Below are 12882 nucleotides of genomic sequence, written 5' to 3' on the forward strand. Positions count from 1 at the left end.
GCAGGCGGGCAGCTGGCAATGCCTAAAAGTATGCAAAGGCGAAAGCTGATGCAGGCCTTATTTGCGTGTGTGTGTGTGTGTCTGTGTGTGTAAGAGTACAATGGTGGACAGCGACACTTGCCAATGTGAGAGTGCAAAAGCGATAAAGCCGCTTACAACAACAACAACAACAAGAGCAGCAACAGCAAGAGCCACACCAATAGGAGCAACTAAAAATAAACGCCTGTATGCGTATATTTCCATATTTGTGTGTGTATGAGCAAGTGTGTCTGTGTGTGTATGTGTGTGTGTGTGTGTGTGTGCAGAAGACAAATGTGCGAGCTCTATGAAAATGTATGTGTGTGATGTGTGCATGCGCCAGCTTACCACGCTAAGCCAGCCGGAGAGCACATGCTGTGCCTGTGATTTATTAGCAACAATAATAGAATTAAACAATTTAAATTAAGTTGTAGCCAAAAACCATAAACAGTGGGCCCAGCCAGATCGAAACAGAGGGGGGACGCGGGGCCGAAGGGGAACAGCAGCATAAGCGACTATGCGTGTGTGTGCACTGATTTAGTGTGGCGGGGCAGATAATCGCAGCAGCAGCAACAACAGTGTAAATAAGTGTTGCTGGCACAGAGGATTGGGGCGAACAGGAGAGAGAGAGAGAGAGAGAGAGAGAGAGAGAGAGCGAGGGAGGCGGCAGCGACGACGGGACGTCCATGACCATGTTGTAATACTTGTAGTTCTACAGTCCAACATCTATAAGTATTTTTGTACATTTCAATATTTATGCAATAATCTCGAATTGTACAGCACTTTCCCTGCCCTAATTCAGCTTGAATTCTCTAAGCTAATCCGATTTGAATATAAAAGCCAAGGCTCCACTTGGAAACTGCAAGTTAAAGCATTGTTACACAAAATAAATTCAGTGCATTGCTCAATTATTCTTTGGATGTTGAAGGCAACGATTTCTCAAATCTTTTTTAAAATGTTCTGCTTACACTTTGAAGAATAAAAAGCACAAAAGTTTCCTAAAGAACAACCTATATTCTTTTTATTACTCTTCAAGAAATGAATTCGAATTTGGAATACATTTGATCAACAGTTATAAAAACATTTCCCGTCATGTCGAAAAGGAAGTCTTAAGTCTCTACAAAATATGAGTAGTTCTACTAAAAAATTGCTTTTTTTGTAAATTTTGAAAGGAGAATGGATGAGGTAGTGGAGATTCCACTTTAGAGAAGCTGTCCTGCACTTCACACTCCTGTAGCTACCATTTCTTTAGCCATTGGTGTTGGTGTGGTGTGTGTTGTTGTTGTTGTTGTTGTTGCCGGTGTTTTTGCGTGTTTGCTTGACCATTGTCGTTTTCTGGAGTCCAGCAGGGGGGACCCCACCCAACCCGCCGGTTGGGCGACAAACAAACTAAAAGCAGCAGTTCAGGGCCCATCAGCACGACTTTCGAGCACAAACGGCTTGTGAATGAACACAAAAAACACCAAGTGGAGCCGGAATGAGAAGAATGTTGACGAGTGAGAGCAGCGGGAGAACGAGACAGAGACCGAGCCGGAGACAGAGAGAATGGGAGTGGGAGTGGGAGTGGGAGTGGGAGTAGGAGTAGGAGTAGGAGTAGGAGTAGGAGTAGGAGTGAGCAGAAGAATGAACCAAATGGTGACCATAAAGGTAAGAGCTATGCAAGTACTTGGAGTTGGAGTGAGACCGAACGAGAGAGAAAGAGTGAAGGAGCATAGTTACGAATAAAACGTTAAGGTAGCATTATAAATGCTTCCTCTGCATAAGTGTTGGCAGCATGTGTATTGTGATTATTACCGTTGGACGAGGACTATGAGGACGCTGACGACGACAATCCTGCCACTCAGCAAAGCTCAATGTGACCATTGTTGTTGTTTTTTTTTTCTTTTTTTTGTGTTGTAGCAATAAAGTTTCGCGGGTCGTGCACACAGGCACACACACACACACAGACGAACACACGCACACGAGCACATGCACGCATGCAGGCGAGGGGAAAAACGTTGCATACTTTTAAGTGCAACACATTTTGTACTTAAAAATGCCATTTTGTCCGGCAATTGTTGTTGTTGCTGTTGCTGTTGCTGTGAAAATTGCTGTTATTGTTATTATTGTTGCTGTTGCTGTTGCTATTTCTGTGGCTGTAGCTATGGCTGTTGCTGTTGCTGTAGTTGTAGATGTTTTGTTGCCATGTACTAGCAATTTTATTGTTTGTTTTTATTGCAAATTGTTTAATTTAATTTTCATTCAAATGCATCGTTTGTTTTGTTTTTTCTTTGCCCAACTGCCGTTTTGTTTGTGATTTCATTCATTTTTAAATGAAATTATGCAATTTATACAAGTGCAAAACATAAATTGTGTCAAAAACAGTCGCTGGAGGGCGCCACTGTGCTGATAATATCAGCAGCAGCTTTGTCCGCTCGAGTGTTGTTTGGCCATAGATATGAATTCTGTTTCTTATTCATTAATTTAAAAGCTAACTTGTGCGTCCACAAGATAAACGTAACTCACGCCACCACCCAACCACCCAACCACCCCACCACCAGCACCACCTCCCTGCTGCAACAATCGTTTGTTGTGAATTGAATTGAAGGCCAGTCAGTAGTCAGTTGCTTTATATCTGACTCGACTCAAATCCTTATACATATTACATACTTGTAAATATTTTAATTCGCAATTCCAAAATTGTATTCCAGCTTCTCCTTTCAGCAGCTTTGTTATGGAAAATCGGATTATTTATTGAAGAGAAAATTATTTGCTTAACAATTTTGTAAAGCTATACTTCATTTAAATGCTATTGTCTATTAAGTATAACTTGAAGCCTATTTATTGAAGAAGAGCAAATATTGATTTTAAAAATCCTTTTACTTTTGGGATATCAATAAATGCTTAATAACTTGTAAGTTCAATTCAAGAATTTGGACAAACTAAATTCACTATTAAAATCCAAATATGTCGGATTTGTTATATACTCGTATGTAGTTGCTGTTTAAATTCTTCATTATTGAAAATATTTGGATTCGCAAGGCCGTTGTGCTCAATAAATAAATAAATATTCACAATACACTATGTTTTCGTTTTCATTGTAAGCCTTGAGGGCGTTCTAGAAACTAACACTTTAAGCCAACATTTATGAAGAACCCCTTCCAAGGAGTTGCGATTAAAAAAATGTAAGAGTGTATAGAATAGGTTCAGGGCAGAGTTGGTTGCAGTCTGAAACTGTACACTGCCATTAAATGCAGTTGTTGGATTTTTCATGAAAATGCTGTATTCAGCAAGCATCGTCGTCACCGTCCCCGTCTCGCTTCGCAGGTCCAATCAATTAGTTGCGCTGATTTGTTTGACAAACTGCAGAGTCTCCCTTCTGCTGCCTACAACCGTCTCATCATCATCATCACCATCACCATCCAAATCATAATCATCATCCTGCCACAATTGCCAACTATTATTGTTGCATTAGTGTGCGTGACACGTCACACGAACCGAAAACGCAGTTGCGGCTCAGTCGCTGCAACCACGTAGCGAGTTTTCCAGCGATCCCCTTCCCTCTGCACGTCCCGTCCCTCTGCCCGTCCCAATCATTACTCTTCCATCAACTTGTTCTTTCCTATAGAGAGAGAGTCATCACACAACAGCCGATGCTTGTAATTGTTTGTGGTGTGTGTGTGTGTATATGTTTGTGTGTGTGTGTTTGTGTGCGTGGGTGTTATTATTGATTTCGCGCTTCATTTTTCTAGCACGTTTCAACGTGTAATTTTGTTTGGCTTTATCTGCTGCATCCGCTATGTGAAAATTTGCGCGAAAATCACGTTCGGGGCGTTGTTAGTTTGCCTCAGTTTGCCGGGCGAGTTGGGAGCCAGCGCCTGAAAACCAAACCGAACCTGAAACCTAACCAAAGCGGGCAACAACAGCAACAACAACTTGAAAATAAAATAAAACTAAATCGTAAAAATCATAGTGGATAGTTTGCTCGCCGGTCCACTTTATTTTGTTGTTCTTCTTGTTACACTATGCTTGGTATGGATGTGTGTGTGTGTGTGTGTGTGTGTGAGGGTGTGTGTGTGTGGCCCTGACCACTCCACATAAACTGCAAAGGCAACTTTTTGGTAGCTCTCCATAACCTCGCCCCCTCCCCCCACATGCTAGGCACTTCAGTTGGCGCCTCATATGCGCAAAATATGAGAAATGAAAAAAATAAACAAACCGGGGAAAATATTCCATTCGAGTTTCAGTTTATGAAAATACACATTGCCAGTGTTGCTAAACATGTGCATACTAGTACTCGTATTCGCATTTAGTTTTAGTTTGCAGAGCTTAAGCCACTTGATTGTTGCCCAATAAAAAGTTGGCCTTTATTGCCCGGCCAGCCACCGAAATTTGGAAAACAGCAACAACAAACCAAAAGCTGGCAAGCAGCAAGCTCGCTACGAACACTCGCACACACTCGTACGTAAACTCTATACACACACAAATACACAAACACACACACACACATCTAACTAGCTCGGAAAGCGGTAGCCAACAAGTACAAGCGTCGAGTGAAAAGTGGTAACAAAGTACACTTTTCTATACTATAATCGTACTTTTTCGCTAACACACGCATTAGGGCCAAATACTTGTATGTAGGAGCTCGGGATGCAAATGATTTTGTTATTATTTTGTTGGAAATTAGTCATGCCCGCGGGATTTCGAAATTAGTTGTGGAATCAAACCGCCATCAGAGCAAGTAGCAAGTACTTCCACGCTTAATTTTCTTTAAAGGCTACTTTTTTACAATATGCTGAAAAGTGGCTGGAAAGGAAAAGGAACCAAGCACCACTAATGTACATGTATATAAAAGGCAGTAGGAGGCGTAACAGATCAGCGTTGCGACAAGCGACATCGATATATATGCAAGTATAGTATAGTACAGAAGCAATGCGAAAAAATTAAGATAAAAGCGAAGAAACCTTATAAGTAACGAATTTTCCGAACCCACTTCTTATCGCGCAGAAGAACACTGGAGTCCAAAATTCAGCTGCCTATCACCAATCAGTCAGTCAGTCAGTTAGTCAGTCAGAACAAACTGTTTTATATATAAGTATAAAGATATATTCAGTGCCGATTTTGGCATCTTTTGCAAGCTATTTACGCCCGATGTTCGACAAGTAGTCGAAAGGATTGGGCGGATTCGATCAAATAGAGTTTTGGATTTTTTGATTGGATTATCATTACAGTAGTTTTTTTTTTTTTTAGAAATCAAAATTGATGAGCGTTTAAAGAGGAGCCCATATCCATCCATATCCATTTGAGTAATCTGAAGTGCTTAAAAATTGGTTTTCATTTGAAATGTGAGTCGGACGTCTATCGGCAGCACAGGATTAGCTTTTGTATGCTTTAACTGAACAACTTAAGGGAAATAATAATAATGAGAGAAGCTGTAAAACCTGCGGGCAAAGCAAGCTACAGCCGGCTCCCATTTCTCTTCCTCTGCCACGGCCAATTCCCCCCGCCCCCTGGCACTATTTTGCTCAGTCGAGTGAGCAGCATTAACTTTTACATAGTTCTGGCCACATTAAAAAGCCTCCAGAGAGTCGAAGACAAAAGCTTATGCCTCACAGCAGCAACAACAGAAACAGAAACCGAATCAGAAACAACAACAACTTGAACAACAAATAAAACGTAAACAAAACAAAAGGGCAAAACAGACAAACGCGGCAAATCAAAAGTAAAACAGAGTGAGAGGGAGAGGGAGAGGCAGAAAGAAAAATAGAGCCAAAAGAAAAGCAGGCAGCCTGGAAGGCACGCTGGCAAATCAATTTAATTAGTTTCTGACTTTCATTTACAAATTATGCATAAATCTGTAGACAGCGCCCCAGAGACCATAAATTAAGCGACGGACCAAACTCAAACCGAGAACTGCGAACTGAGAACTGAGAACTGAAAGCTGAGAGCTAGGAACTGCGGACTGCGGACAGGGGACAGCGGACGGCGGACTGAGGCGGACTGGGCGTTCGAAACTTCAACAGCAACAACAAATGCAAGTGCAAGTGAGCAGCAAGAAGGCGATGCAGAAAGCGAAACAGAGGGGGAGCGAGAGGGAGAAAGGGAGAGCAAAAAAGTGTGGGGTGGACGCAAAATTAATTTGCGCTTTTATTAAATTTTCCTCTACTTCCTAGGGCGAGGGATGGCTGGCCAGCTGACTGACTGCCAGGGCAGGTAATCACGCCCGCAGGGGGCAGCCAGCATTGCACGCACACACCCACCCACACACACACACATACACACACACACACACATGAGTAATTTTTATCGAGCGTAAAAGCAACAAGCACAAAAGCGAAAACAAAAAAAAAAACACGATATCAAAAAATTCAACCCCTTGAACAATTTTTTATACACGATTTATTTCTATTTTCGCCATGATTTTCCTTTTTTTTGCACAATTTTCTTTTTGGGGGCGCGCTGCTGCGGCTCCGTTTGCACTTTTCTTACGCTCCGCTGCACGCAATGAGCAGAGCGCGGGCCGGAGGGCGCAGCCAAGGGGGAGCAGCCCAGATGGCCCTTTATCAGTGCAGCGCACAGAAAGAGAGACACGCATTTTTTCTGCAGCATTGCAAAAAAAAATGGGAAGAAAGCAAGAAATTTAAAAAAAAATAATAATTGAGTTCCAAGCATTCAGAACAAGGCGACTTGGGGTGCTCTTTAGAAGAAACTGGAATGCATTTGGATGGGAGAAATGATCTCAGACTTCCTAAATGAACCTAAGCATATTCGTTTAAATTTGGTGTTCGAAGCTTTAGTAGCTCCTGAGTTTGAAGCGTGCTTGCAGACAAACTAAACAAGCACTTCTACTAACTATAATAATAGGTGGCAGAAAGATACTAGCGTTGTGCTTCTCGCGAGTCAAGTGCTATAATAAATGTTTACAAAAAATGAGAGGAGGTAAGATTATTTAAGAGAGGATCACAGCAAACACTCATCAAAAACAGTTCCCAGATTCAATATCTTTTGAACTTTTAGAATAAGCCTCATCTAATAAGTGTCCCCTATTCTTGATTTATTCATAGGAGCAGCTAGCCAAAAGGAAGGCGCTAATTAGACATTATTGTTATTTGATTAGATTTCTCCTGCTTAGGATTTTCTATAAGATATAAGATGCTTTTTATATTTTTAATGTATTTCCTCCTATGTCGACAGTAATAATAAATAAATAAATAAATCAATACATAAATAAATACAGAAATAAATAAATAAACAAATAAATAAATAAATACATAAATGAACAATACTTTTTGCTAAGCCATCGAAATGGCAGTAATAATACTCAGGTTGTCATTCGTATTTCCATCTACAATGACGGAAAGTTACAGATATTAACTAAATTTAATTCATTCATTATTTTTTAATTGGATCCAAATACTTGCAGCCCTAATTCAACTCACATGTGAATGATATAGGAATCAGTTGTGCCGACAACTCTTTGCAATTATTCGCATATGGGTGGTTTTACTTCTTGTCGCTGTCGCTCTACTCTGTTCCGGGTTGAGGCTGAAGTTGGGATGGGAGTTGGGGTTGGGGTGGGGGTGGGGGTGTGGGTTGGTCTACTCTCGACCCGGGCCCGCTGCTATCAGTTACGGGCGCTCTCGCATGGCAAATGGCAAGTGATTCTAAGTAGAAAACGAAACCGAAGCAAGCGAAGCGCACCGTTGATGCGAACAGAGCTGGTGATGCCATATGACTAATAACGACCCGAGGGAACGCGCAGCGACGGCCGACAAACCGCTGAAGGGCGTGGGTGCAACAACAGCAACAATAATAACAACAACAAAAACAACAACAACAACAACAACAACAACAACAACAACAACAACGAGAACAGAGCTATTCGCGGCGGCAACTCTGGCAATGATCAAAGCGTTTTGCACTGCCCCGTTTTTAAGCTGCCATCCTTTGGCGTTTTATCCTCATCGTCGTCGCCACGCTAAATTTTGTTATGACGGCGGAATTAATATTATTAAGGGACGATTTTCTGCATCGGCTTTGTCGTCTGTCCCCTTTTTTTTGCATACCCTCGCCAATTGACTAAGAGCATGCCTCTCTGCTCAGAACGAATGCAACAGCAGCAATAGAGGAATATCTGATGGGCCTTTTTGTTTCTCCAGTAACAAATCATAAAGCCAGTCTAATTTTGTCTAACAGTTTTAGTTTGAAGGAATGCATACTTATAGAGTAGGTTTACATCTGATCCACGGAAGTAATGTGCGGAGAACATTTTAGTCTTCATCAAGTTATCAGAGAGACCAGTGGGAAGAAGTCGCATTTCCAGGGCAGTTTGAATTCTTCTTGGACTATTTGAATATGAAATATATCTTAGAGTATTTCATAGTCATGTTTCAGTTGTGCTGTTCTATCTCGTTTTTTCTGCTCTGTTTCAGCTTCTTTGGTCGTTTTGTTTTTGTTTTTTCGTGGCAGGCAGGCAGGCAGTCAGGCCCTTTATATTCAGTTTCCAGTTTTTTGTTGCCATTGAGTTGATAATTTGGCGTTGCCAGCATCCCCAAACAACAGCAACAACAGCAGCAACAGCAACAACAACAACAACAACTGTAACGAGAATATCTAGACAGTCAGCCAGACAGACACCCAACGTCATTATCAGCAATGTCGCGCGCCGCTTTGTTTGTCAATCTACACCCACAACCTTCCTCTCTCTCATCCATCCACACCCTCACCCTCCCCCATTCTCAGTCACAGTCTCGCTCTCCCCTCCCCCTCCCCTCTCCTCACCACCCTCCTGCCGACCACTTCACTATCATCCTGGCGGCAATTTCGAGCGTCGCCGACGCCATTTTGCTGCGTTTTCACGTTTATGGGTTTATTAAATATTTACATTTTTGGCAAGTTTGAAAAGCGGCTTTAATTGCTGTCACTTGCAAATTAATTATTTACACACACACACACGCACAGTGTGACATTTTTAGGTATGCATGTATGTGTGTGTTTTTGTGTGTAGACTTCAATTTCGCCTCCTTTCGTCGTTCGCCATATTCGGCGGCGGGATGAAAAGGAAATGGGGAAAAGGAGCGTGAAAGGAGCGCGATAAGCGCCTCAAACATTTTTTGAGGGCTTATTAATTGTTTGTCAAGCTTGAACCCGTCGACGCGTGCCAGCAGCGAGGGGCGTGGCACAGGCTGTTTGAAGAGTTGTTTGCCTCCAGATTAAGCCCTGCCAGTCGTTCGTCCTGCCGACGCTCCCGTGTAAACACAACTGAAACGTTGAGTACAAAAAACAATGGCACTGCGTCTTCTAAAATTTGATTTGCCTGCAGACGACGGAAGACATACTTAACAATGCATCGATCATTCCTATTTGTGCAGCTTTATAATGTGGCCAGGATAAGGCTAGACTCCGCAAAAGAATCCAAGTGTTAAATAGTTGGCATATCGAAAGCTTAAGAGTGGGAAACCAATGCAGCAGCTCTCCATTCTCGATGGCCTGCGAGTCCATGATAAGGGAGTCCAGAACAAAGCAATCGACTCGTATGTGACTATGAAAGAATCTCGCATAGGATCTTGGCAGCCAGCCAAGCAGGCATATCCTAAAAGTTACAAACATGCCCAAGACTTTTCCGGCCAAAATCAGATACAGGTCTATTCATTAATGCCATTAAGAGCCACGAAATAAGGAAATCAGATCGCCCTTATTTATGAAAGTAGTTGACTTTTAGCTCAGTTTCGAAATAAAATATTGTTGGGAGCCAATTAGGCGAGTTTCCACTTCACTTCATTCTGAAAAGCCCAACAGCATTTAAAGTCGGAAAAGTCTTTGTTTTTGAAGCATCAATGGGAAAACTTTTGTAATTGAGAGAAGAAGCGGAAATGTGAAGAAGGGATGCCAAAATTGTTCATTTCTACACCGCCCCATTAGAACTTTTCACCCCCCTTTCATCTTCTTCTTCTTCTTCTTTATGTTGACACTAACTAGCCGGCGTAATAAAAACACTTTCAGAATCCTGGTATCTGGCCTGCTCTTAGATGAGGTGTGGCCCACTTTTTATGGCCTTTGGTCATCTCATCGCTGCATCATTATACTCATATGTCATGGGTATATAGATGCGACCCGACCCGACCCACACACACACACACACACACACACACACACACGCACGGAACTAATGAATTTTTCATAAATTGCAGGGGCAAACAACCACTAACAATTTTTGCGCCATCACCAACCAACAACCTAGCTCATCAGAATGATGATGACGATGGCGATGATGATGATGATGATGATGACGATGATGCGAGCGAAGGGTTGCTTGATTACAAAACGCTCGGTGGTTGCTGGCATCGTATCGCCCCCGGGCTGCGGTCCATGCCCGAGGCAACGTCCAGGCAGCGTGCATGTGTAGTTGACACAAAAACCAGATTAAAAGATTATGTTGCAAATTAACTTGAAGCGAGCGACCAGGCGACGGACGACGGACGACAGACGACAGACGACTGGCGAACGACCTTTTCCATACACAAACAAGAAATCTGCAGTCTAAAAATGTGCCACGCCCTCTTATTTATTATTGCCTCGAACTATTATTATTAGACATCCCACCACCATCGGGGGCGGCCAGCGAAAGTGACGGTGGTGGCCAGACGGCGGCTGCACTTGCAACGGCCTCGTCTCAGGCCGTGGCAGCACCCCCGATTGCAGCAATTGCGACGTCGACGTCGAAGTCTAATTCAATTTATGCCTCGTGGAAATGGAAAATGGCATTTCATATTTTCATTTTATTGAACCTTGCCAATGACAAAGTGAAAGCGATGGCCACGTGCGCCGACTACCCGCTGCGTTCTTTTTCTTTCCATTTTCCTATTTTTTATAAACGTATATATACATATATTTTTCTTTTTTGTGGAGAGGCAGGGGCATAAATTGCTTTGCCAATGGGCTGTGCCTCTCTGATTTCCCATTTTTTTTTTTTCTTTTGGCCTTAGCGCTTCAGCAATTTCCGTTATTAGCCGAATGGATTTTATTGCAACACTTCAGAGTCGCGTAATGCCGCAAAAATTCCCAAATATCCTCCATGCGAGGACGAGTACAGTGTGATGCCAAAGGACGGTGGGTGGTTGACAGCCACAGCAGGTGGTCCGCCAAATGATAAAAAGCAAAATTCAATATGCTTTGAGCTGAGCCAAGCGTCCCAAAAGAATCCAAATTGCTTTGTGGCAAGTGTCCGGCGAGCAATAAGGGGGCACATACGACAAAAGTTCTATAAATTGCCAACTTCTGTTAAGATAGATCGTAAATGAACTGCCTATCTTTAATTAAATTTCAGTTTCTTGTTTCAGAACAATCAAATATCAATACAAGCTCATACATTTGGCTTAAAAATAAAAGACAGTCCAAAAAACTAATGAGGAATGCCCATAAAACTAATTAACTCTTATTCAAGCAAAATTCTAATTACTGCGCACATTTTACGAATAGTTTATTGGAACGAAATACCTGAGGCGGGGTTTAAGACAAATACATTAGACAAAGGTAGTGAAAAAGTAAGCCAGTCTGTCTCTTCAAATAACAACCTGAAGAACCCGAGTCAAAGCTAATAATGGAACCACTGAACCAAGTAAATGTCAGCCCTGATCAGACATAGACCCTCAGCTTAGACCACAGCTCTGATATGAGGTTTGCTTAGGACCCCAGCAACTGGAATGTTTCTGCCACAGTTAGCGACTCAACTCGTTCACGAATAGTTCCTCTATAGTATGCGGCTGGCACTCTAATCTCCCCTACGGACTGCTCTCGAGCTAGAAAGAACAGTTAGGGGGATTGCATTTAGCCAAGGCTTTTCCCAAATCGTTCGTTGGGTTCATATTCGAAATTGATTTGTGACAAGCGTGTGAAGGCAATGCTCGGGGAGCACGCCACAATGCAATGTGGCAGGGAAATGTATTGATTGAATGCCAATTTTCCAATGCATATTGACAGAAAATCTGGCAAAAATCTAGTGGCAGTGGCAGTGGCAGTGGCAGCACAGGCAGCAACAGCAGCAACAACAACAACAACAACAAAAACGCCAACAACTGAAACAACAAAAACAACAAAGCAGCAGGCAGCGATTGGAAAAAATGGGGAAATCGCAATAGACTTACATTTTGGTTTGAATTACTTTAATCTGAAAATCATTTTGGGCGCGCTTATCGAAAAAACCAAATGTTGGCATAAAAAAGAATAAGATAAAAAAAGAAGCCATTGTGTGGCGCGCACACACACACACTCACTCGCACACACACACCCACACACACTCACGTAGACACGTTTGGATGGATATGTATCTGAAATTCATCAAAATCCAATCAATCTTTCATTTAAACATTTTCATTTCGGTTCGTTGCGTTGCGTTGCGTTGCGTTGAGCGCCACAGTTTGCATTGCCGAAATGAATGAATGAATGAATGTATGAATGAACGAATGAATATCCATACGCACCACTCGCAGCAGTGAGAGCGAGAAGGAGCTAGCTAGCATGTAGTAGGCAAATGGCAAAACAAAGAATAAACTAAAAAAAAAAAATTACAGAAAAAATACGCAGTAAAGCGCAAATATTTGCGCGTATAAATGGGGATGATGATGAGGATGTGCGGATGAGGATGTGGGGATGAGGATGAGAATGGGGATAGGGATTGGGATGAGTATGAAGACAAGCATGAGCACGAGAGACAGAGCTGTGATGAACTGCAGGCAGGGTGCGGCCGGACTGCCTGCAAATAGGAACCCTATAGGCCGGAGCACGTGGCCTACAATACAAAAACAACAACAACAACAACAACAACAAAAAAGCAAAGTTTGGCAAGTGCTGGAGCTTTCACAATTCCAGAAATAAACGAGAGAGGCT

General features: G+C 42.4%; 1 protein-coding gene across 2 annotated transcripts in view; it reads right to left on the reverse strand.

The window, feature by feature from the left end:
- The window catches only part of LOC115629343 (teneurin-a), a 208077-nt gene that overhangs the window by 80604 nt on the left and 114591 nt on the right, over positions 1–12882 (reverse strand). The window lies entirely within an intron of this gene.

This window comes from Scaptodrosophila lebanonensis, unplaced genomic scaffold (assembly GCF_003285725.1).
Source record: "Scaptodrosophila lebanonensis strain 11010-0011.00,11010-0021.00 unplaced genomic scaffold, SlebRS2 tig00000142-arrow-arrow-pilon, whole genome shotgun sequence".
NCBI classification, from domain to species: Eukaryota; Metazoa; Arthropoda; class Insecta; order Diptera; family Drosophilidae; genus Scaptodrosophila; species Scaptodrosophila lebanonensis.